Here is a 22,970-nt window from a genome sequence, read left to right on the forward strand (position 1 = left end):
AAAGCAAAAGTACAGGTGATTAAAGTTTTAATTATATTAACTTGTGCAAAACAAAGAAAGATAGAAACACAGGAATAAAAGTCAAAAAGTACGAAAAAGAAAATGTCTGAATTCATTGGCTCATTTTCAGGCCTCGGTGTCAGGGAAGAAGAGTTCGTCCTCATACTCTGCGAAATCATCAGGCAGGAATCGGTCAGTGTCACCTAACGCAGAAGAAATTCCCTCATCTAAGTTGCTGTCCTCCTCGTCTTCTTGCGTCGTGCGATCTGATACTTTGAAATCTGGTGGTATGAGGTGCTCATTCATCTTGATCATTGTCAATATCTCCACATTTTTGGGCGAGAGGCGGGTCCGTTTGCAAGTTACAATGCCACCAGCAGCACTAAAAACACGTTCAGAAGACACACTTGCGAGTGGGCAAGACAAGTAATGTATAGCCAGGCGGGAGATCTCCGGCCACAATTCTTTTTTCCCATGCCAATACGCCAATGGGTCAGCATTAACATAGACCTCTGTTGAGTCATTCAGATAGTCCTGCACCATCGACTCAAAGTTCTCCACGTTTCCTCCACTTTGCTGAATTTTTGCTCGGACCTTTTCAGAACCACAACCAATCTCAGCTAGCCAATCCTCTTCATCACCCGATATTTCTGTTGTGTCCGGTGCAGATGATGCGGTTGCCGGTGTCTTTAACGGCTGAGAGGTCACTTCTGCCACAGCCACAGGTGCAGAAGTGGAGTCTTCTGACTGGGGATGGCCTGCTGATGCTGATGTACTGCCTTTTCCTTCAATTTGCTTCCGTTCTTTTTCAAACCTGATGGCTGACCAGGCTACCCAACGTTTGTACTTTGTAGCATCTTCATCACTAAAAGGAAATAATGCAGAGCCTGCCAGCGTCCTTTTGTAGCGTGGATGCATAATAGTAGCACAAATGTAATGCTGTTCTGAGTGGATCTTTTGAAGACGTTCATCGCCACGTAGACGCTCTAATAATTTCTCCGCCAAAAGAAAAGCGTCTTGCTTTTCTTCATCGTTTTGAAACTTTGAAGACACCGCCTTCAGTTTGTGCTCCAGCATGCACAACAATGGGATAGCTTTTCCAAAATTACAGTCCTCCCTGCTGACTGCACGCGTGAAGAACTCAAAAGGACGAAGCATGTCTGTCAGGCTTTTAACTAGCTCCCATTGCGCCGCATTTAACCTTCACAGCTGTACCCATTGTTAAGAAATACGGATCGAGTACCGTAAACTGCTCATACAGACGCTCAAGCATGTAGAAGGTTGAGTTCCAACGTGTTGGCACCTCCTGGATGAGTGCTTTCACTGGCATTCGACGTTCATGTAGCAGGCTCCTCAGATGCTTCCGGGCCTTAAAAGAATGGCTGAAATGGTTGCACATTTTTCGGCAGGTGACCACTAACTGGCATGCTGGACTTTCTTTCTGCAAAAACCAGGTTTATACAGTGCGCCAAACACGGCACTCTGAAATAGTCACCCAGTTCCATGGCCTTAACTACATTGGCGCCATTATCCGTGGAAACATAACCAATGCCGCGTTTTTTTGGAGACAGCCAGTGAAAGACCTTTGTGTTGAACTCATTCAAAATGTTTTCTGTATGACGTTTCTCCAAGCCAAACATGGCTAGTGTTGCATGTTTCCGAGCAGCTTTAAAAACTTGATCCAGGTCAGCACCTGCGTTTAGCTTTGCTTTAACCCCTGAAAAAGAGACCCAGTGTGCAGTGATGCACATGTAATCAGTGCCTGCGCCACTGGTCCACATGTCTGTTGTGAGATGTATAGTGTGAACAGCACTCTTCTGCAAAGCTGCCCCAATCACCTCCAGCACATCTTCTTCAGATGTCACTCTGAACAGCAGGCCGCAGTTGCACAAGTTGCAGAGTTGTCTGTGGCCACACGTGACGTTGTGCTGCACACACCGCAGCAGGACTTCTTCCTGGCACTGGTGGTTCTCTTGTGCACCTACAAGCAGTGGAAGACAGAGGAACATCAGTTATACGCCCCAAAAAAGCGACAAAAACCACAAAATTCAGCACAATCCCAGCCCATCCATGGCCTGAATGGTGTTTAAATTCAAGAAGACACCGCACAGAAAGACTAGGCCCATGCAACACTCACCACCCCTGGGCAAAGGGCCCAACCAGCAGCCCCAAAAAAACGACAAAAAACACAAACTTCAGCACAATCCCAGCCCATCCATGGCCTGAATGGTGTTTAAATTCAAGAAGACACCCCAAAGAAAGACTAGGCCCATGCAACACTCACCACCCCTGGGCAAAGGGCCCCACCAGCAGCGACAAAAAAACGACAAAAAACACAAAATTCAGCACAATCCCAGCCCATCCATGGCCTGAATGGTGTTTAAATTCAAGAAGACACCCCACAGAAAGACTAGGCCCATTCAACACTCACCACCCCTGGGCATAATGGATGAATAGTAGGCAAAATAAGTGCAGGCCTCAGACACTGCCTCTCTTCAAAATGGCCCCTTGCACCCCAAGCACGAGTTGCCTGTACCAGCAGCACTCAAGATGGCCACCACCACCAACCACATGGCCAGTCCACATCAACAGTACACCCCAAAATAAAACGAAAAACACACAAAAATCACCACAATCCAATGCCATCCAGGATGTTTACATTAAAGAGAGTGAGACCCCACAAGCAGACTAAGTCCATGCACCACCACCCCTGGGCAAAGGGCCCCACCAGCAGCCCCAAAAAAACGACAAAAACACAAAATTCAGCACAATCCCAGCCCATCCATGGCCTGAATGGTGTTTAAATTCAAGAAGACACCCCACAGAAAGACTAGGCCCATGCAACACTCACCACCCCTGGGCAAAGGGCCCCACAAGCAGCCCCAAAAAAACGACAAAAAACACAAAATTCAGCACAATCCCAGCCCATCCATGGCCTGAATGGTGTTTAAATTCAAGAAGATACCCCACAGAAAGACTAGGCCCATGCAACACTCACCACCCCTGGGTATAATGGATGAAAAGTAGGCAAAATAAGTGCAGGCCTCAGACACTGCCTCTCTTCAAAATGGCCCCTTGCACCCCAAGCACATGTTGCCTGTACCAGCAGCACTCAAGATGGCCCACCACCACCAACCACATGGCCGGTCCACATCAACAGTACACCCCAAAATAAAATGAAAAACACACAAAAATCACCACAATCCAATGCCATCCAGGATGTTTACATTAAAGAGAGTGAGACCCCACAAGCATACTCAGTCCATGCACCACCACCCCTGGGCAAAGGGCCCCACCAGCAGCCCCAAAAAAACGACAAAAAACACAAAATTCAGCACAATCCCAGCCCATCCATGACCTCAATGGTGTTTAAATTCAACAAAACAGTTGTATCATGCACCCATAACCAACCCTGGTCCTACTGGATACTGTGGCTACCCACAATATATTTTATTTAATGTTCTGAAAAAGTTCCAAAATTGTAGTTGCAGCAACTGTAATGCCCCAAACAAACTTACTTGTGAAAGTTGATTTCTAATCCAAAAGTGATCCAAAGAAAGTCAAAAAGGCCTCAAATCCAAATATCCAGCAGCACCCACAAAAAGTAATCCTTCCAGGTCAAGGTCCAAATGAAAGTGACCAGCACATGAAGAAAGCACTGGGAGGAGCCTGCTGGACAGGAACAGGAAGTTGGAGACTGTGGGGCACTTCCTTCCTCCCCCCCCCCTCAAAAATGGACTCCTTGCAAAAAAAAAGGGCATGCAAATGTCAACCTGAGGAGTGATTCTGATAAAAATCATCATTTTCTGAAGGTTTATGCTGTTTGCTGGTGGATTTCTTGTGCAGAATTGCAAAATCTCTATTTCGCGAGTGCAAGATTGTTCCTGTCCGCCGCAACTACGTGTTCGCAATTGCGAACTCTCGCGAGACGTGCTCTGCAAGGTGGCAAGCCGCGATTACGTATTCGCGGGCGCCAAACTCCCGCGGGATCCCGCAGCAAGATCCAAAATGGCGCAGCACTCGCAAAATATGATCGAGAAAAACAACTCGGCAAACGCTGAATGACGGAAAGTGAACGCCGTGCACCACGCCGCGCGCCGCAATATTGTATCACCAAGCAAAAAATCCGCCGCGTGCTAATTCCCGGATTTTCGGCAAATTCGCTAGAGTTCACGGATTGCGAATTTGCCGAAAATCCGCAAATTCCGCGAGCGGAACGGATTTTACGCCCATGCTTACTCCTTGATTTGTTCAAGAAAACTCACCACCAAACAGCAAGCAAGGGAAGCAGAACAGAGAATTTCTTAAAGGGCACCCTGTAAGCCAATCAGCATTTGTGCACCAGCCGTTTGAGAATGCACGTTTGGACATTTTTCCTCTGTCCTGGGAAGTTTTCTGTAGATTTATGTCAGGCTGATGAGGTCCTAATTGCTTTAAATGTAGTTTCTCTTCAAGTGGCCGTGCCTGGAATGACCTTGTAATCATCTCTTGTATTGTATTCATGATGTCGATGCTGGCCTTACCAATATATATTAAATAAACCTGTCAATATTCAAAGTACAACGTATAAGGTGCAGTGCAATAATATCAAATTTCAGTATAAATACACATATCTTGTGCAGTATAGCAATAAATCTCCAACAGCTCCCCTTTGCACGACATGACTGCTAAAAATAAGCCTTACTGCCTACTGCCTCTCTGTGCCATAGTGGTTTCAGGAGGCACTGAAACAGACACTGCTTGAGGGCGCTGAACAAGGCAAGGGATAGATAGTGCCTTTAACAACCGTTATTGCCCAAAGCACAGGGTATTAGTAAATTCCATCCACTGAGAGGGTACAATGTTCAGAATGTGCACCCACCCCAACCACCATGTGGAGTGACCACATACATAGCCCTAACTCCTATGTAAAAAAATATAGCATCAGTTTCCTTACCTTTAACACTGGTGTTTGCTGGGTCATAGCCGGAGTGAAAGAGTAGCAAAGGAGGTTGGGGCCTCTTGATCTTCGCCGAAAATTGCCCCAAAATTTGGTAATGTTTCAGGTTGTCAGGCTTTACCAGGTGCTGAAAATAAAAAGATAACAGTTTATTTTTGAAACACTAGGGTAATCAAACAAAGACTAGGGGAAAAAACATAACGCTCCAATTTTTGCCTTGCAGTTTGCATGCAGCTCTTAGATGACAGTTAATAGCTCACTGTTGTATGTTAGGATTTTAACTTACAAACTGCAAGTAACAAAAAAGTATCTCTCTGACAAAAGCAGTGACTCACTGACCTATTTACAACATGTGCATTTTGTGATCTGCATCAGGTACATGTTCTTTGCAGCAGGCACATTAACCTTCTGCACTACCTTTATATGAGTCAAAGCGTCCACTAGACAAAACTCAGATCTCTCTCTAGAAAGAACATTAACCATCAGCGTTATCATAACATTTTTATTGTCTCTCGTCAGGAGCCCACTTGCTAAAGCGCTTTGAGAAAAAGTGCTGAATAAGGGCCATCATAACTTAATGGAAAGCTTGAGTGTGCAAGGATGACAAGCTGAGTGGACATTACTTAATGCCTTGTGTTACCTTAGGTTGTTTCCCTCCAATAACTTAAGTTGAAGAAGTGCTTTAGGACTTCCCTGTGCTTACACAGCAGGTTGTAACTTGCACAACATGTGTTGTGAGTACTGGTGACAGGGCAGTGAGGGCACGGAACAGAGCTGCATGTATTTGAAATGTTATGATTATGCTGCGCTGTTCCGTTAATTGGCCTATGTCATCTGGGTTTTAACTTTTTATGCTGCTCATCTGCTCATTACCCTGGTGTTGCCTACAATAGAAAACATTGAACCAGGTCGTAATCAAAGTTGCAAAATTTCTCTTTGTGGAAATTAAGCGGAATGTGAAAAAAGTTATGCCAAATTGCACTTTATTAAGCGAAATTAGAGTGTAAGCATTTTGTATTCGTTTTTAAAACAAAATGTGCATTCATGTTCGATGTGTTCACTTTCTTCTTGTGCTCCCCTAATAATATTTGTACCCTGAAAAAGTGTAAATTACAGAATGTGGCTTAATGGTGCAATCACAGGCATTTTGGGTAGCGGTGGTAATGAGGAATATCGGGAATTACACAAGATTATGCCACTGTAAATAACATTTCACATAGGTCTAATCATTAACGGCCACATGCATCAAATGTTTTTGGAGTCGCAAACGGTGCGAATCGGAAAATTCGGCCGTTTGCGATTCCAAAATCTATTTTTGGTATGCATGAACCTTTTTTTTAAAAACGCAATTTTTTGCATTTCCTAAAAATGCGATTGCATTTAAGGAATCGCATTTGTGCGATTCCTTAAATGCAATGCATGATTTTTTTTAAAAATGCGAATTTTCAAATAGGAGGTGCAAATTAACACGAGGTTGACCCTCGTGTTAATTTGCGAAACCATCCAAAAAAGCTCAAAATGCATTTTTTAAAGTGTCATGTTACACACACACACATGTCCATTGGACATGTGTGTGTGAAACTTGCACTTAAAAAAACATTTCAAGGGTGCAGGGGGGGTCCTTTGGACCCCCCTCAGCACCCTTGCAATGCATCAACAAATTGCGAATCCTAAAAAAAAAAATGCAAAACGGCATTGATTCCTACGGGCCTCTAGGCCCATAGGAATCAATGTAATGCCATTCCTTAATTGCGATTCGCAATTAAGGAATCGCAAATTCCGAAAATTAAGGAATCCCCCAAAAAATTCGGATTTGTTGATGCATAGGATTTTGCAATTCCTAAATTGCGATTCCTTAATTTTCGCAATTTAGGTAATGCAAAATCCAACAATGATGCATGTGGCCGTTAGTCCCTGTTAATAATCTTATCAGTGAAAACCTTTGGGCCCGGGCACATATTCTTTTACTAATTACAAATTAGGGACTGTCTACTGTCGTTGCCATCAGTTTTTTCTTCATACATTGATTCAAACATTGGATCATATGGGGATTGAAAAATCTTGGTATAATTAAAATGTATATAAGCAGGATGTAGTCTTAACATCTCCTACAGTTTGTAATGTGCAGGCCAGGCTAGGCCCTAATTAAAAGAAAATGTAAAATAAATCTCTTATAATCTACCAGCACTATAGAGAGGAGAGAAAGAGATGCCACACTGTGCATAGGTCGCCACCGACTGTTTGGCTGCTCAATCCCTGGGCCCAGAACACGTAAAATTTGCACTCATGCAAACAATTGAGGACATGTATTTTGCCGCTTATGTGTGGAACAGAGCCCACTCCTTTCTGTATTACGTACTTTTCACAAGAACAAAACAAGAATATTTTTTTTTAAACTATTGTATACACATTTGTCGGATCTTTGCTAAATGAGGTTTTCAATAAAAAAACCTCTGGAGAAGAACTTCACTAGTTTGTCTGTTACGCTTTGAGATGAAAGTGCTATCAGGGAATGTTGTGAGATATAGCTTTGCAACTGTAAAAAAGGGCTAATGGTAATAAATACATATTCTATCACATGAAGCAAAATGGGTTTATGCTTTGCTGCACCATTTCTTTTAAGATGAAACAGAGCAAAATTAGTTTGCTGCAAACTCAGCATCATATTTAACAACAAGGGGTGGTGATGGACAGAGTTTCTGAATTAAGCAGAATACTCTCACCCAGTCAAGAGATCAGGGCTAGATCCAACACCGTTTTTTAGCTCACTGCACCATCCCAGTTCAGAACCTGGCTATATGCAAAGTAGTCTGTTCCTGTCCCAGTGCATGATGGGAACAGGGCAAACCAAACTACCAAGCCAATTCTTACACTGGGAAGGAAACAAGCTTCCGGGGACCGGTTTCTGCCATTTCAGGCGTCGTCGGCCCGGCTTGCTTGAATCCTGATGGTGCAATGAGCAAGGGACTCACATCTGAGTATACCCTTCCACGCTTAGGGTGGACAAAATATTTAACAACAAGGGGTGGTGATGGACAGAGTTTCTGAATTAAGCAGAATACTCTCACCCAGTCAAGAGATCAGGGCTAGATCCAACACCGTTTTTTAGCTCACTGCACCATCCCAGTTCAGAACCTGGCTATATGCAAATTAGTCTGTTCCTGTCCCAGTGCATGATGGGAACAGGGCAAACCAAACTACCAAGCCAATTCTTACACTGGGAAGGAAACAAGCTTCCGGGGACCGGTTTCTGCCATTTCAGGCGTCGTCGGCCCGGCTTGCTTGAATCCTGATGGTGCAATGAGCAAGGGACTCACATCTGAGTATACCCTTCCACGCTTAGGGTGGACAAAATATTTAACAACAAGGGGTGGTGATGGACAGAGTTTCTGAATTAAGCAGAATACTCTCACCCAGTCAAGAGATCAGGGCTAGATCCAACACCGTTTTTTAGCTCACTGCACCATCCCAGTTCAGAACCTGGCTATATGCAAATTAGTCTGTTCCTGTCCCAGTGCATGATGGGAACAGGGCAAACCAAACTACCAAGCCAATTCTTACACTGGGAAGGAAACAAGCTTCCGGGGACCGGTTTCTGCCATTTCAGGCGTCGTCGGCCCGGCTTGCTTGAATCCTGATGGTGCAATGAGCAAGGGACTCACATCTGAGTATACCCTTCCACGCTTAGGGTGGACAAAATATTTAACAACAAGGGGTGGTGATAGACAGAGTTTCTGAATTAAGCAGAATACTCTCACCCAGTCAAAAGATCAGGGCTAGATCCAACACCGTTTTTTAGCTCACTGCACCATCCCAGTTCAGAACCTGGCTATATGCAAATTAGTCTGTTCCTGTCCCAGTGCATGATGGGAACAGGGCAAACCAAACTACCAAGCCAATTCTTACACTGGGAAGGAAACAAGCTTCCGGGGACCGGTTTCTGCCATTTTAGGCGTCGTCGGCCCGGCTTGCTTGAATCCTGATGGTGCAATGAGCAAGGGACTCACATCTGAGTATACCCTTCCACGCTTAGGGTGGACAAAATATTTAACAACAAGGGGTGGTGATGGACAGAGTTTCTGAATTAAGCAGAATACTCTCACCCAGTCAAGAGATCAGGGCTAGATCCAACACCGTTTTTTAGCTCACTGCACCATCCCAGTTCAGAACCTGGCTATATGCAAATTAGTCTGTTCCTGTCCCAGTGCATGATGGGAACAGGGCAAACCAAACTACCAAGCCAATTCTTACAATGGGAAGGAAACAAGCTTCCGGGGACCGGTTTCTGCCATTTCAGGCGTCGTCGGCCCGGCTTGCTCGAATCCTGAAAACTCAGCATCACCTTGTAAGAGTGGAGAAAAACATGTTTTCCATTCCTTGACAGGCAAACACAAGAAACTAGAGAAACTTCAGTTTACTCACTTGTGTTAGAACTAATGTGATTCTATTACTCACTTTTGAATGACGCACGCAACACTCTACTCTGTTCACACGAGCAACATGAACAGTGAAAAACACTTCTGCTTCGTTCACATGTAGACTTATTAAACCGACCAGACACTTCTATTGTGGTCATTTCATCGGATCAGAACAGTTCTGTAGCGGGGTTTGTAACACCATGTAAGTGCAAGATGATAAGTGCAAACTTTTCATATTCTGGCCCATGGTCAGTTTCTTTGCTCTATATTTTACCACAGTTGTCAAAGCAGGCACGAGTGCGGCTCCACAATTGAATGATAGTGACGTAGCGCTTTATGAGGCACTTCAGCCATTGCTAAGTGCTGTAGAATAACAAGTGCTCCAATGGCCAGGTGCGGCGCAATGGAACTCGATTTACCGATGTTCCATGGGTGAAAGGCTGAGTCAATATGTGAAAGCGTGGCCTTTAGATCCCTGCATATCTCAAGGGGGAGCATGACTGAGCCAACCTGCCGGAATGAGAGGCCACCCCCGCGACTAGGGGAGGGGGGCCTTTAGTGGGCATTCCGTGCCCGCCTCAGTAGGTGAGTTTCGTTTCTTGAGATAGACGTCATGGGGAGGGTCTCTCCATAATGTGGGGCGCTTGGTGGGCGTCTGAGGACCCTCCCTCCAAGGCAATAAGAAGTGCAGCACCCCTGGGAGTAGCCCTCTTTCGTCTCCCGCCTGATTACAAGAAGGCTGGCCGGGAAAATAGTTGGCGAGCGGTGGAGTCAGGCCGGTCGGCTTTGCTTTGTAGGCAGGTGAGAGGCCATAGCGTAGCGTCTAAGGGCACATGTGATGGCGGCGGGAGCCTTGGGTTCGGGCCCCGGAGAAGCATTTTCATTGCGGAGGTATTTTTCCTGTTTTGAGCAAGGATGAAATATATGCTGGTAAAAGCGCCCCGTGTAGCGTGGGTGATTAGCCCAAGTAAGCGGGCGATAGCCGCTTTTATCAATTCATTTTAATAACAAGGAAGGTTTATGAAAGGCTTCCTGTACAGCGTGATCATTTTAAAAGCACGAAGTCGCGCTGCTTGAAAGTCGTACTCGGTGTAGCTCACCGGTTAAGAACAGGCAATATCTATGAACGTGTGTGGTGTTCGAAGCCGGGGTTCGACCTTCATTCATTATTTTCGAATTAGATATAAAGATGGAAGGTCCGTTAAAGGCTTCCTGTTAGCATGGATTAATTTTCGAATTAGCTATAGAGATAAAGGAGGGTCCGTTAAAGGCTCCCTGGTGGAGCGTGGGGGTTGGTGAATTTATTGGCATTGAGGCCAGGGTCCGACCTTCATTTACTATTTTCGAATTAGATATAAAGATGGAAGGTCCGTTAAAGGCTTCCTGGTAGCATGGATTAATTTTCGAATTAGCTATAGAGATAAAGGAGGGTCCGTTAAAGGCTCCCTGGTAGAGTGTGGGGGTTGGTGAATTTATTGGCATCTGATAGCAGCGGTGAGGAAAGAGTAGCACGCTTAGGTAACACGGCGGTGATAAAGCTGAGAGGCAAACTAGGCATAAAGGGAAGGACCGGAAAGCAGCGGGGGATGAAGCTCTTGGTGTGGAAACAAGCGCAGTATTGTCGAGATGGCCGAGTGGGAGGCGGGGTACCGGGGGCGAGTTTTGGCGCGCTTTGAGGCTCTACATGTTTGGGAGTATGTCCGCTTCCCTGGAGTTCATTAAAGGGTCCCACACAGTTGCGGTCAGGTATTTCAGCAAATGAGTGCTAAAACCGACATATCACATTGAGAGTTAATTCTTAGCTTATTAGCATTGGTAGGCAAGAAAGATGCCTAAAATTTGGGAAGAACACAGATGATGTTTAGACACTGTTTAAGCATGAATCTGACTGTTAACGGCACTGTAGCTCCGCCACTTCTTAACTTTACTGCTAACAGTAAGATGTCAACATTAATACAGAGGAGGACAAATTACGGACACATATCAGTTAGATGCTTTACATCATATGTTGTTTTGAAAATGCTGCTCCGCGATGGCACTTATATGCAGGTTAGGCTCCGCTGTAATTTAGGAGTCACAGGCATTTATCTTTTCAGCTTCAGGTGTATGTAAGAAGGTTTCCTGTTTCCTTTGGAAAGAACAGCCAATTTGATACCGTATAACGCTGTTTTGCGATACATGCTCCCTGCTTTTGCTGTAGGTCGATCTACTTTATGTATATTTGCTAAGGAATGGCACGCTGACTAGTTTATTCTAGTATCAGCACTTTATTTTAAATGATATGTTGTCGAAAATAACAATCTGGAGCATGAGTGTATTAATTTTAATAATATGATCTGGAGGACGGTCAAAAATAACAATCTGGAACATGAGTGCATTAATGTTAATAATGTGACATGGAGGATTTCGTTCAGTCACAGTGAGGTCGGAGTATTTGGTTGTGGGGGATAGAGGCATAGAGTGTTCACTGGGGTGGAGTGATCCTTGGCAAGCGGTTCGTTTGCAGGGGAGATCAGGGGGAGGGGGCCTGCAGTATGTGTCTACACCCTGTAGCGCTTGCTCTCTCTTTCTTTTGAATTCTGACTTGATTTAAGCAGGGGTGGTTAATAAAATAAAAAAAAAAAAAAAAAAAAAATGATGAACAAAATAAATGAATAAAGGATAGGTATGCTTGCAGTAACGCTGTTAACATAAAGGTAAAATGATGATGCGCACAAGGCAAGCGGAAGTGCACCAAACATTAATATCTCGAATTTTCTTCTTGTTTTATAACTGGGTCAAACGGGAGGTGCACCTCACTAAGATGGCGGCTGCAGGAGGATGGACCAAGTCACGTGGAAGGGGAGTGGTCAGTGACGTCAAGGAACCAAGACACGGCGCGGCTTGTTTTATATCTGGGTCAAACAGGAGGTGCACCTCACTAAGATGGCGCCGGCAGGAGGATGGACCAAGTCACGTGTAAGGGGAGTGGTCAGTGACGGCGAGGGCATGCAGAAGGCCACCACAGTGCTGGTACTTTATTGGCGACACGAGCGTTTGACAAGCGCTCAGCATGAGTAAGGCGAGCTAAGTTGGAAGGGGCTGTTCGGATGTTAGTTACTGAGCACCCAGGAGCTTTAGCTCAATAAGTTGCGGGCACCTGGTAGCACGGGCAATCTCAAGACAAGGGCGCAAAGCCTGCCAATGCTCTAAAACCGTCCCGAGTTGCGAAAACTTCAAGCACAGCTTTCCCCTCTGGGGAAGAATACTGACCTGGGATAGACAGGTGAGGCTTCAGCCCTCGTGTGCCCTTTCCATGCCACAAGTAAGCTGTCCCATTTTGCCACAAACCGCGAAGGAGCAGGGGGTTTCAAGTACCAAATGAGGGGCTTAGTCGCAGGTGGGGGAAACACATAGGGCCATGGGTTAGGGCTCTGGCTACGGTGGGGTAAACATGGTCTGAGGGACCCTTGATGGGTAAACGTAGCGGCATAGTAAGTTGCCATATTTAAGGGCCATAGCATGTGGGAAGGAATCCATGGGGCCCTATATTAGGGCGTGGCCATTAGGAGTAAAACGGGGTCTGAAGGAACTGGTAATAGGAGTTGCATAATAGCGTGGGCAATTTTGAAAGGAAGGAAGCTATGGGTTTATGCTTGTTGTCCTATTGACTAGGCCATGGGATGGGACGCATTGTCTGAGTTGCCGGAGGGTGTAAGGAGAAACTTGGAGGGCATATCTGGTACGGGACCCAAGGGAGAGCAAGGTGTTAAGCACAGCCCTATATGTGGTGCCTTTGGGGTACAGAACTGGTGTTTTCCTCAGTAAAAACAGTGCAAGTCGTCGGCCGTGGCCGGTTGACTCAACAAGCATAAGAGTACATCTCTGGGGAGCCTGATGGCGAAGGGCCATTAATGTAAGGTAATATAATACAAATAAGTGGCTGGAATGTATTTTGGCAAGCCTAATTGGTTACTACTACGTAGGTGGGTTTACGGTATCTAGAAGCACTGGTTAAGTGTTTACATTCCATTAACAATTATAGAGGGCGTTTTAAGGTAGGTGTAGTTAAAAGACTATGCAGTAAAGACCAAGCCTATCTAAGGTGGGAGGAGTTTCATCCAGTCATGCATAACATTAGGAAATTTAAGAGCTGTGTCACAGCATTGTCTATCGGAAGGGTATAGAGGCAGCGTTTGGGCTGTATCTTCTGTCTCTTTGTAAGGTTCTCCCACTGGCCGCGTTTGGAATGTATCTCCTTAGGGTGAGGCTCTCCCACTGTCCTGCATAGAGGGGCACTGTTTTGGTGGTAAGCAAAGGAACAAATACCAAGCCACTTCAAAGTGGTGGGTCACACCAAGGAGGTGGTCGCTACAGACAAGGAACTGAAAGGCATGGCGGATGCCAGCGACGATGGGGATGCTTCCGTTTCTTAGGGGCAAGGGGAATGCCCACCACTTGGGGTTTAACATCTAGATGGACGTAGGAGGGGACAGTGGCCAGGTGTACTATATAGCCCTACCCCAGCATGGATGGACGGGAGTCGAATATTATGTGGGGGGGGGGCTTCTTCAGTTTCTATGGGGCAAGGGGGATGCCCAGCAAGGGTGTTTACAGATACTGAAGGGACCCCATGAGGGGGTAGTTACCACCTGTATAGAAGGTAGGCGGGAAGAGGGCCGTCATACCGGTGGACCTGCACTCTACTACCCTAACCCAATGCGGATGCAGTGGGGTAGAATATTGGGGGGGAAGCTGTGTCAGTTTCTTAAGGGCAAGGGAGATGCCTAACCAGTGTGTTTTCAGCTACGGAATGAACCCCATGAGGGGTTAGTTTTGCACTCTATTGCCCTAACCCAACACGGATGGACTGGAGTAGAAGGTTGGGGGGGCTGTTGCAGTTTTGTTGGGGGAAGCGGGATGCCAAACAATGGTGTTTTTTCAGCAATTTGTTGACCCCATGAAGGGATGGTTTTCCACAAGTACAGAAGGTAGGCGTAGAGGGGACTGTCCTGCTGGTGGTCCTGAACTCTACTGCTCTAAACTAACACTGGTGGACTGGAGTAGAATATTTGGAGGGCCTGCGGGTGTGCAGGTACCTTGGGGGGGGGCAGATGCGGAATGCAGTGCCCCGGTTTTAAAAGTGGTGTCACTGTGGGCTGTAAAGAGCAACGGACGCAGCAGAGTGGATACTTGGTAGGCCGAGTCGGCTATTCTGGAGTATGGCTAAGTTCTGGTGGACGGCTAAGTAAAGGAGGATGGCTAAGTTTAGGAGGATGCCTAAGCGTCAAGAGTAAGGCCAAAATTCAAATGAGCTGACGAAAACAAGAGTGCGAATAGGCTGAAGAGGAAGGTAATGTCTTGACTTAATTTTCTTGATGCGTTTCATAGGTGGACGTTGTAAAAAGGGGAGCTGTGAATACGTTTTTGATATATCCAAGGAGGGTATGCTTATTAAGGGGTATGGAAAATAGCAGACAAAATAGGGTGCAAAATAAACATGTTTCCTGGGATGGCGTTCGTAGTCCTGCAGCACGCACATCAATTGGTTTGCAGCCCTTAGTAACTCCAGGGGACAAAGGAGAATGGTTGTTAGGTCTGACTTTACTCAGGTGTGGAAGCAGGGTCGCTGCACATTCGAGCAACAACTTAATCAAAAAGGTGGACAGGTGGAGGTCGTCTAGTTGTGAACGGTATGGCAGAATGCAGTTAGTTTAATCGCAGGGCGAGGGGCAGCGGATATCTAACAGCGCCTTTTTCTTTCTATTCATGGGGAAGGAAACCTTGAATTGCCAAATATTTATATGCAGACTTTCTCATTTCCTTTTATGCAGCGGCAGTCCTTGGGGAGGACTGGTAGTGTGCAACACTATTATCAAAGAGTGGGCCTTGGCATGCTAAAGTGCATCCCATAATGGGTGGGGATTTATTTGTGGCATAAACCCCAAGCGATGTGAATAGCTACCAAATCAACCATCAGTAGGGTTGCTTGGGTCTGGGGCTAGTGGTATGTCATTTTACATGTTAACAGTTTTTAGTGAGGGCCAATGGGGTGCAATACAATTAGCATTCAGAGGGCAGAGTGCAGGAGTACAGGCCAGTTAAAGTCCTGCACAAGAGGGTCTCCTGGTGGACACAAAATATGTAGCACAGCAGAGTCGTTTCTAAGGACACTGGGGTGCCAGGTTGTTAAGGCGGTATGTTTGGTGGCGCCAGCTGAGGGTATAGGGAGCCTGGGGGCTGGCTGATAAAAGTGGAATGTCATATGGGTGGCTTTGGCAGGTTAGACTTAGACATAGCTTGCTGCAGACATTGACTTCAGATGAGTATCGGACAGGGGGGGTGCACCTGTCTAGGGTAGGGTTGGAGGTGTTTGTGCAAAATCATTCTGGGGGCCATTGCTTTGCATTCTGGAAGAGTGGCAGGGCGTTAGCGTGGGGGGAGGGCAAGGGTGCCAGTGGGGCTCCTTGCCCTGTGGCGGGGTCCCTGATAAGAGAAAAGGCTGGGGGACCCTTTTTGGACGGAAACATGGTTGCCCCTGGAGCAGGGGAGGCAGTTATGGCGGCTCTAGGCTGGCGGGAGAGGGGGCCGTCCTGCTGGTGGTCCTGGACTCTCTGGCTCTACCCTAGTAGCTGGTGGCTTGAAAGGGGGTGGTGTTGTGTCCTGCTGGTACAACACGCCTCTAGAGATGCCAATTTGTATATATATGGTAAACTGTGGCGCATATGTATGGGCGCAGCATTTATGTGTGAATTTTATAAATGGTCAATGTGGGAAGTTTTACCCACAACTGAAATGGTGTTTTGGTATAATAATAAAGCTACGCAGAGGACATCAATCATTTGTAAGTGTTTTACTGGGGAGGGGTGAGCCAGGGGTGTTGAGCGAATGGCACGAGATATCCCCACTATGAGAGGCCACCCCCGCGACTAGGGGAGGGGGGCCTTTAGTGGGCATTCCGTGCCCGCCTCAGTATGTGAGTTTCGTTTCTTGAGATAGACGTCATGGGGAGGGTCTCTCCATAATGTGGGGCGCTTGGTGGGCGTCTGAGGACCCTCCCTCCAAGGCAATAAGAAGTGCAGCACCCCTGGGAGTAGCCCTCTTTCGTCTCCCGCCTGATTACAAGAAGGCTGGCCGGGAAAATAGTTGCCCACCCACCCATCCCTAAGTTCAATTGTAGGGGGCGGGGTCCCTGATAAGAGAAAAGGCTGGGGACCCTTTTTGGACGGAAACATGGTTGCCCCTGGAGCAGGGGAGGCAGTTATGGCGGCTCTAGGCTGGCGGGAGAGGGGGCCGTCCTGCTGGTGGTCCTGGACTCTCTGGCTCTACCCTAGTAGCTGGTGGCTTGAAAGGGGGTGGTGTTGTGTCCTGCTGGTACAACACGCCTCTAGAGATGCCAATTTGTATATATATGGTAAACTGTGGCGCATATGTATGGGCGCAGCATTTATGTGTGAATTTAATAAATGGTCAATGTGGGAAGTTTTACCCACAACTGAAATGGTGTTTTGGTATAATAATAAAGCTACGCAGAGGACATCAATCATTTGTAAGTGTTTTACTGGGGAGGGGTGAGCCAGGGGTGTTGAGCGAATGGCACGAGATATCCCCACTACAAGGACGTCCCTTTTTTGGCTGTTCTTCGTTCAGTTGATATAGTAGCTGCAAGACTTCTAGGTGCTGCATTTTAAGACTCTCTCAAATCATTGCTGGAGAAGAGATCAGAATGATGAATAAATCAGGACATGTACCCAAAGAGAGAAAGTCGTGGCATAACTGTCAGAGCTGCCGCCCTTGGAGCTAGAAAGCTGGGTTTTAGTCGAGTCTCGGCGTCGGGCAGCTCAACATCCTGTGAATCACGACAATTCGTTTAATCAGTCTCTTTGCCTAGAAAAAAATATTGTGTCCTTGTGTGACATAACTGGTGCTCATTTATCGCACTCCAATACCTTCGGGTGGAGTTTGCACGCGTTATATACCACTGTATAAATTACAATATAAAAATTGTAAAGGAGTAAAGCAAAGACACTTTGTCCTGCAGGGCCCCAGTACACAGCAGCGGTCACTAAGATTCTTTGAAGAAGTTGGCTTAAATTAAAGGTCATCATTAGAGCTATATAGAGATCTAAAATACAGAAAGCTGCTTGACGTAGTGGGGCACTGATCTTTAAAATTGCATTTTCTGTATTTATACAGTCATAGTTTGTCATAATAGTTGCGACTATCTGACTGAACAGCTTTTTGGTATGTTTAATTCCGACTCTTACTTTTCTCAGGATCTACGTGTACGGCACGACGACGACACGAGCAGCAGGCGAGCCACCAGCAGTCCAGTTAGCACTGCGGTACACCAGCAGGATGTCTCGTGTGTGCGTTGATGCGAGGGTGTCGGCCTGCTGCGCTACGAGCCTGCGACGTCACCACGACAGCCAGCGTCCCGAAATGGCCAATCACTACTGCATGGCTTCACATGAAGCCACAGTGATTGGCCATACAAAGTGCGGCTGCAGCAGTGCCATCACCCACATGCAGCACCCAATAATGGATTGACTGCCCTTCTGCACAGTGGCGGCTGGTGGAATTTGAACTGGTGCGGCGTATGCAGCGCTGTCCCAATCGGTTTTTGAAGACTGGCCGTCCATATTGGGAGGAAGGGGGTGGGGGGGGGAGGTAGTTACACAACAGGGTAACTGTCTAGCTGAGTGTTACATTTTAGGTTAATCCAGCTGGATATAGTGTCAATATCGGCCCACTCACTAGCCCGCTCCCAGCAACATGCATGTCGCAGAAATAAACAGACAAGACAACTTGTTGTTGGGAAAAAGTAGCTGCAGGTTTATTAGCATATACACATGCCAACAAGGTGGGTTATCTTACAGACGATCCAAAGGCAAGCCGCTCCTCGCGACCTACCACCTGATGGGCCAGTTTGCAACGTGCTCTTAGCCAAACGTTGTTTAGCGGTTATGGGAGGAGATAGCCCCTCCCATTATCCGGTGAACCATTGGTCCACCCTCTTGCTCACGCCCCCCCCTACGAGGGGCGGAGTGTTCAAGCAACCCCCGGTTGTACAGGTTTCCAACCGCCCGTAGGATAGCGGGGCGCCGTCGCACCCCCAGGGTCCACCGCCCAGACTACCTGGGGATATTAGGCCTCAGCATCCTTTGTGCTCCTGAAGAGGGTACTCCCGGGTACCTTTCCGCCTCTGGATCGCCCTGTAACTCCGCCACAGCCCTGGGTGTGGCGACCGTCGCAGCCAGGGCCCCCCACCAAGGCCGGCATGCTTCCTCAATTTCTAGTGATTAATACAGGGGCCTCTCCCATACCAGCCAGAATAGTTCCAATGAAAATCGGGCAGGAGTGACAAAATATCTTCCCAACGCCCCTTGCGCCTGGCGAAAGGTCTCCTAAGTCAAAGACGCCCTGTCTCCTCTGCCCCTTAATTAACACAGCACAGGACCTCCTGCGTGTTGGCTCCAGAGCCTCCCCTGACTATCGCCTTGTCTACAGATATGGAGACATGTCTGACCACAGAAAGTAACCTGTCCTCCACTGGTAGCAAAACACACAGTAAGTTCATTGTGGTCGTACTCTCCGGAGCCATAGAAAACTGCAGTGACCAGCGCAATCCCTTGAAAAGGAACTGGGTGCACACACAAGGTGACACGGCCAGAATAAGGGGTGGGGTTGCGAGTGTAGGGTCCAATAAGATACACTGCAAGGCTTAGCCACGGGTAACCTATGCTGCATGCAGGCAAGCACCTGGTCCCAGAAACCTGGACCCTGCTAACCACATAATACCCTCATCTATAGACCGGGGTGGAGTCTAATAAAGACAGTGTGTCACAAGGTTCCCCCTAGGTGGGTGAAAATTCCGCTGGAGCCCGTCTGCGAAAGTGTAAAATGTTACACGCACCTCAGTCCAGGATACCCTTGCCTGATCTACAGAGGCAACTAGAGCCCGCTACCCCCGCACCGCATGGCGAGGGAAAACTGGCCAGAAACCCCCCCCTGCTGATGTTCTGCTGGAGGCCAGTCTCCCCCCCCCTTAGTGTCCATCTAGCCTTGTGGACGGAACTTGCCGCAATCCGCCGGGGGGTCAAGGACCAATAACATGCCAGGAGGAGAGCAGAGAGATGCCCCTCAAGCATCCTTCCAGTAAGGAGTGCCAAATAAGCTCTCCCCCATGCTTTCTAAAGCATAATGCACCCCATCTGAACAAGGCCGTTGTACGCGTGAGCCGACACCTGTCTATAAGGAAGGACTAGATACTGTCTTGGCAGATCTAGCAGGACCATCCCGTGGTGCATGCCTGCCCTTCCATCCTCCCAACAGAGACGTATTCAAAACTGTTCTGTTGTGCAAGCTACAGAAGCCACACTTGGCCATATAAAGCAAAGCCACGAACTGGCCACCCTTATCCAGACTACACGGGTAAGAATGCTAAGTGAGACGGTATCCAAAGGACAGTGCACAACGGGTGGCAAGGTATGTTCACTGCAGTTGGTGAAAGTACTGATAAATATACCTGCCCCTTCTGGGCCCTACAAGTATGCCAAAATTCGGGATACACCCAAATACGAAGTGCCTCATAAGCTGCCTGGTGCCCAATACCATAGGTTGGACAACTCACTTTGAGATCACAAGTTTCGCCATCATGCGAACTGGCCGTAATAGATTTGCCTAGGCCACCTCCCTTCAACACTGTGCAAGGTATCTCCTAATACTTGTCAAAAGACTAAAATGTCCCCCTTTGCCTGTCCTTCGTTGTACCCAGAGACGCTTAACCACTTCGATGCTAATGACAAGGCCAGCTCGTCATGCAGTTTACTGGACCTGTGCTTATGACGAGCTGACCTTGTCATGAACAATGGGAAAAGTCCAAGTTCAGCACCCAGCGGAAATTGCCTTAGCATTGAAGGTGCTAAGAAGCGGCCTACCCAACTGTGTAAACATGTAGTGCATCTAGGGGTACTACTACTTGCTCACTGTTACTTCCTGGCCTGCTAAACTACAAAAGAAAAGGCCCCCCTGCGGTGCCTAACAATAACTAAATGAAATACTGTCATGTAACCGCCTACCCGTGGACATGCCAAGGGCCCTCCCAGCGTCCTATCACAAGAAACCGCTAACGCAAGCGTCTACATGGCCACAAAGTACCAACATGTGACCCATGTAAAAACAAGTGGGGCTATAAAGTATCAGCATGAAACCCAAAGTAGCCAGAGCAGGGAGGAAAAGGTGTGATCGGCCAGGAGGTAACGAGAGCTAGCGCAGGCCCAAAACTCTGTGCAATTAGGCAAAGCATTACAATATTGCCAATATGCCGGGGTATGGACAGCTGGCGAATCTGGGTGCAATTCTGCAAGTTTCTAAAATGAGGGCCCAAAAGCAAGAGTAATAAAGTGGCAATGCAGGCACGACTAATATGCAGGGCTACACACCTTGGTCATGCGAACGTGCTGAGAAAGCTATGAAAGTGGCCGCCATGTCAATGCCTCCTTGGATACACATAAAAAGTGAGCGCTCCCATAACACAATCCCACGTCGGCTTAGTCAATGCTACATGGTGCATGAGATACAAGCCCCAAATGATAGCTTTCGTGCCTGGCCACCGAAAAAATAGCCAACCCCAACCAAAGCCACCAAGGTGTCACTGCTAAGTGTGACATGTCCAACATCTCAGTGCACCCAGAGAGACCAGGAAGACCTAAATAACACTATTTGCCAGCAAACGAACGAGACGCAGAGGGAAGCCCCAATCAGTGGAGACGCCCAAAAGACCACCAAGCGACTCAAAAAGTCCAACGGTTGAGGCTGCCTATGAAAAATAAACCCGAGCTAGAAGCGTGCCTGTAGAAAACAAACCCATATCCGCTACTAATGGGGGGCAAGGTGCCAGGTGTGGAAAGAGACTGCGTGGCTCAGAAGGAGCAGGGAAACCAACGTACACAGTCAGACTGGACTGCCTTGCTCCGAAAAACAGTAATATGGCAACTGCACACTATGCCTAGCGTGAAGACACACTTTGCGCTGAGTGGGGACAAAAGGTCGTGCGCGGGCTTCGCCTTATCCTGGGCACGCCAACACAGTCTAAAACAGAATGCGCCGACCAAGTCCAGGACACAATCTACTTCTCAAAATGTGAGAGCGGAACCCACGCAATGGCGCACTACCGTCCCACCGCGTGAGGCAACAGCGCCTAGAATGCTTCCCTGCAAGGCAGCCAGCTGCGCCGCCAGGGCAATTGTTCTACTTCTAGTATCAGCAGCCGCCAGGGAAAGTGTGATAATTCTAGTAACATCACTAAAAGGTTATATTAGATCAAAATTGTACCCCCAAGGGCACGAGGAAGAGTCACCTAGTGTTAGAAAATAAATGAGCTGCTGCAGAACGTATAGCAACACTTAAACAACCCCGAATACTAAAAGGGGAAACATCCTGAAAAGGAAGGAGTAAGCCCGGGTGCTACCAGTAACTCTTCCCCACTAGGGCCTGAAAGAGCAGGGCAGTATAAAACGGGCAACAACAAATAAGGCGGAAAAGCCCCTGGCGAGAACCAGGGTGTCCCTTACCCTAGCTCACTGCCGCAGTGTGCTAAGACCCTTCTACTAAATAATAGTTCGGGCGGCCCCCAACCGAGAGGGCGGTTCTCCATCGCAGTTCCTGTAAATGAGACAAAACAACCATTATAAGCCCCGCCCTCTTACGAGCATCATTCTGAACTCCATACCCAGAGATGAGGCAACTGCCCCCTTGTTACCAAGCCAAGCCTGACAGAGAGGTACAAAGCTGAATAATTAACGCAGTGTCGTAGGAGATGGGCGGGGCAAGACAAGGGAGCCTACAGAGACAGAGGCAGGAGTAAGGAAGTGTCTTAACACTGGGCCCCGAGTTCACATGCTAGAATGCGGACGGCCCTAGCACATGGGCAAGAGAGACGGGGATCCGAGCCTCGTCCCCTTCCCCTACTACCCGAGACACCTCATCGTATCCTGCAAACTGCTTCCCCGGACACCTCCTGCCGGGGCACTACCAACTTCCAAGATGCCCTCTCTCTATCTGAAGGAAATACTAGGGGGTGTGGCCGGTTCTAAACTCCAAGCCGGGGAAGGGTCAACCGATTGAGAGCTAGTGTAAGAGTGTGAGCCGAGACTACCGCATACCTACCACCTGTGTGGGGTACCCATAAGAGCCTGCGCACAACACTAAATCTTGAAACACACTGTCAGCTCCCTGTCCAAGAGGTCTACAAAAATGTCAGATACGAGGCCCAGGCCAAAAGACTGAACAAAAGCTCTCGACTTGACGAGACGCTTCCCAAATCCAAACATGGCCAGATTCCCAAATCCCAAATTGTCAGATCTGAGGCCCAGGCCAAAAGACTGAACAAAAGCTCTTGACCTGAAGAGACGCTTCCCAAATCCAAAACATGGCCCCACTAGATCCGCAGGGGAGTCTGGAAAAGCGCGGTCTATTCTCAAACAACAGGTGAGTTCTACCAGGGAAACCAGAGGTAAGAAAGGGGCGAGTAGTGCCGTGTTATCCTGCTTCCTGAAAGATGGTGTGTTACGTAACCTGCACACAAAGCTAGATCCGTAACCGCTGGTAAGTATCTCATAAATTGCTTGAGC

This window comes from Lissotriton helveticus, chromosome 2_1 (assembly GCF_964261635.1).
Source record: "Lissotriton helveticus chromosome 2_1, aLisHel1.1, whole genome shotgun sequence".
Taxonomy (NCBI): domain Eukaryota; kingdom Metazoa; phylum Chordata; class Amphibia; order Caudata; family Salamandridae; genus Lissotriton; species Lissotriton helveticus.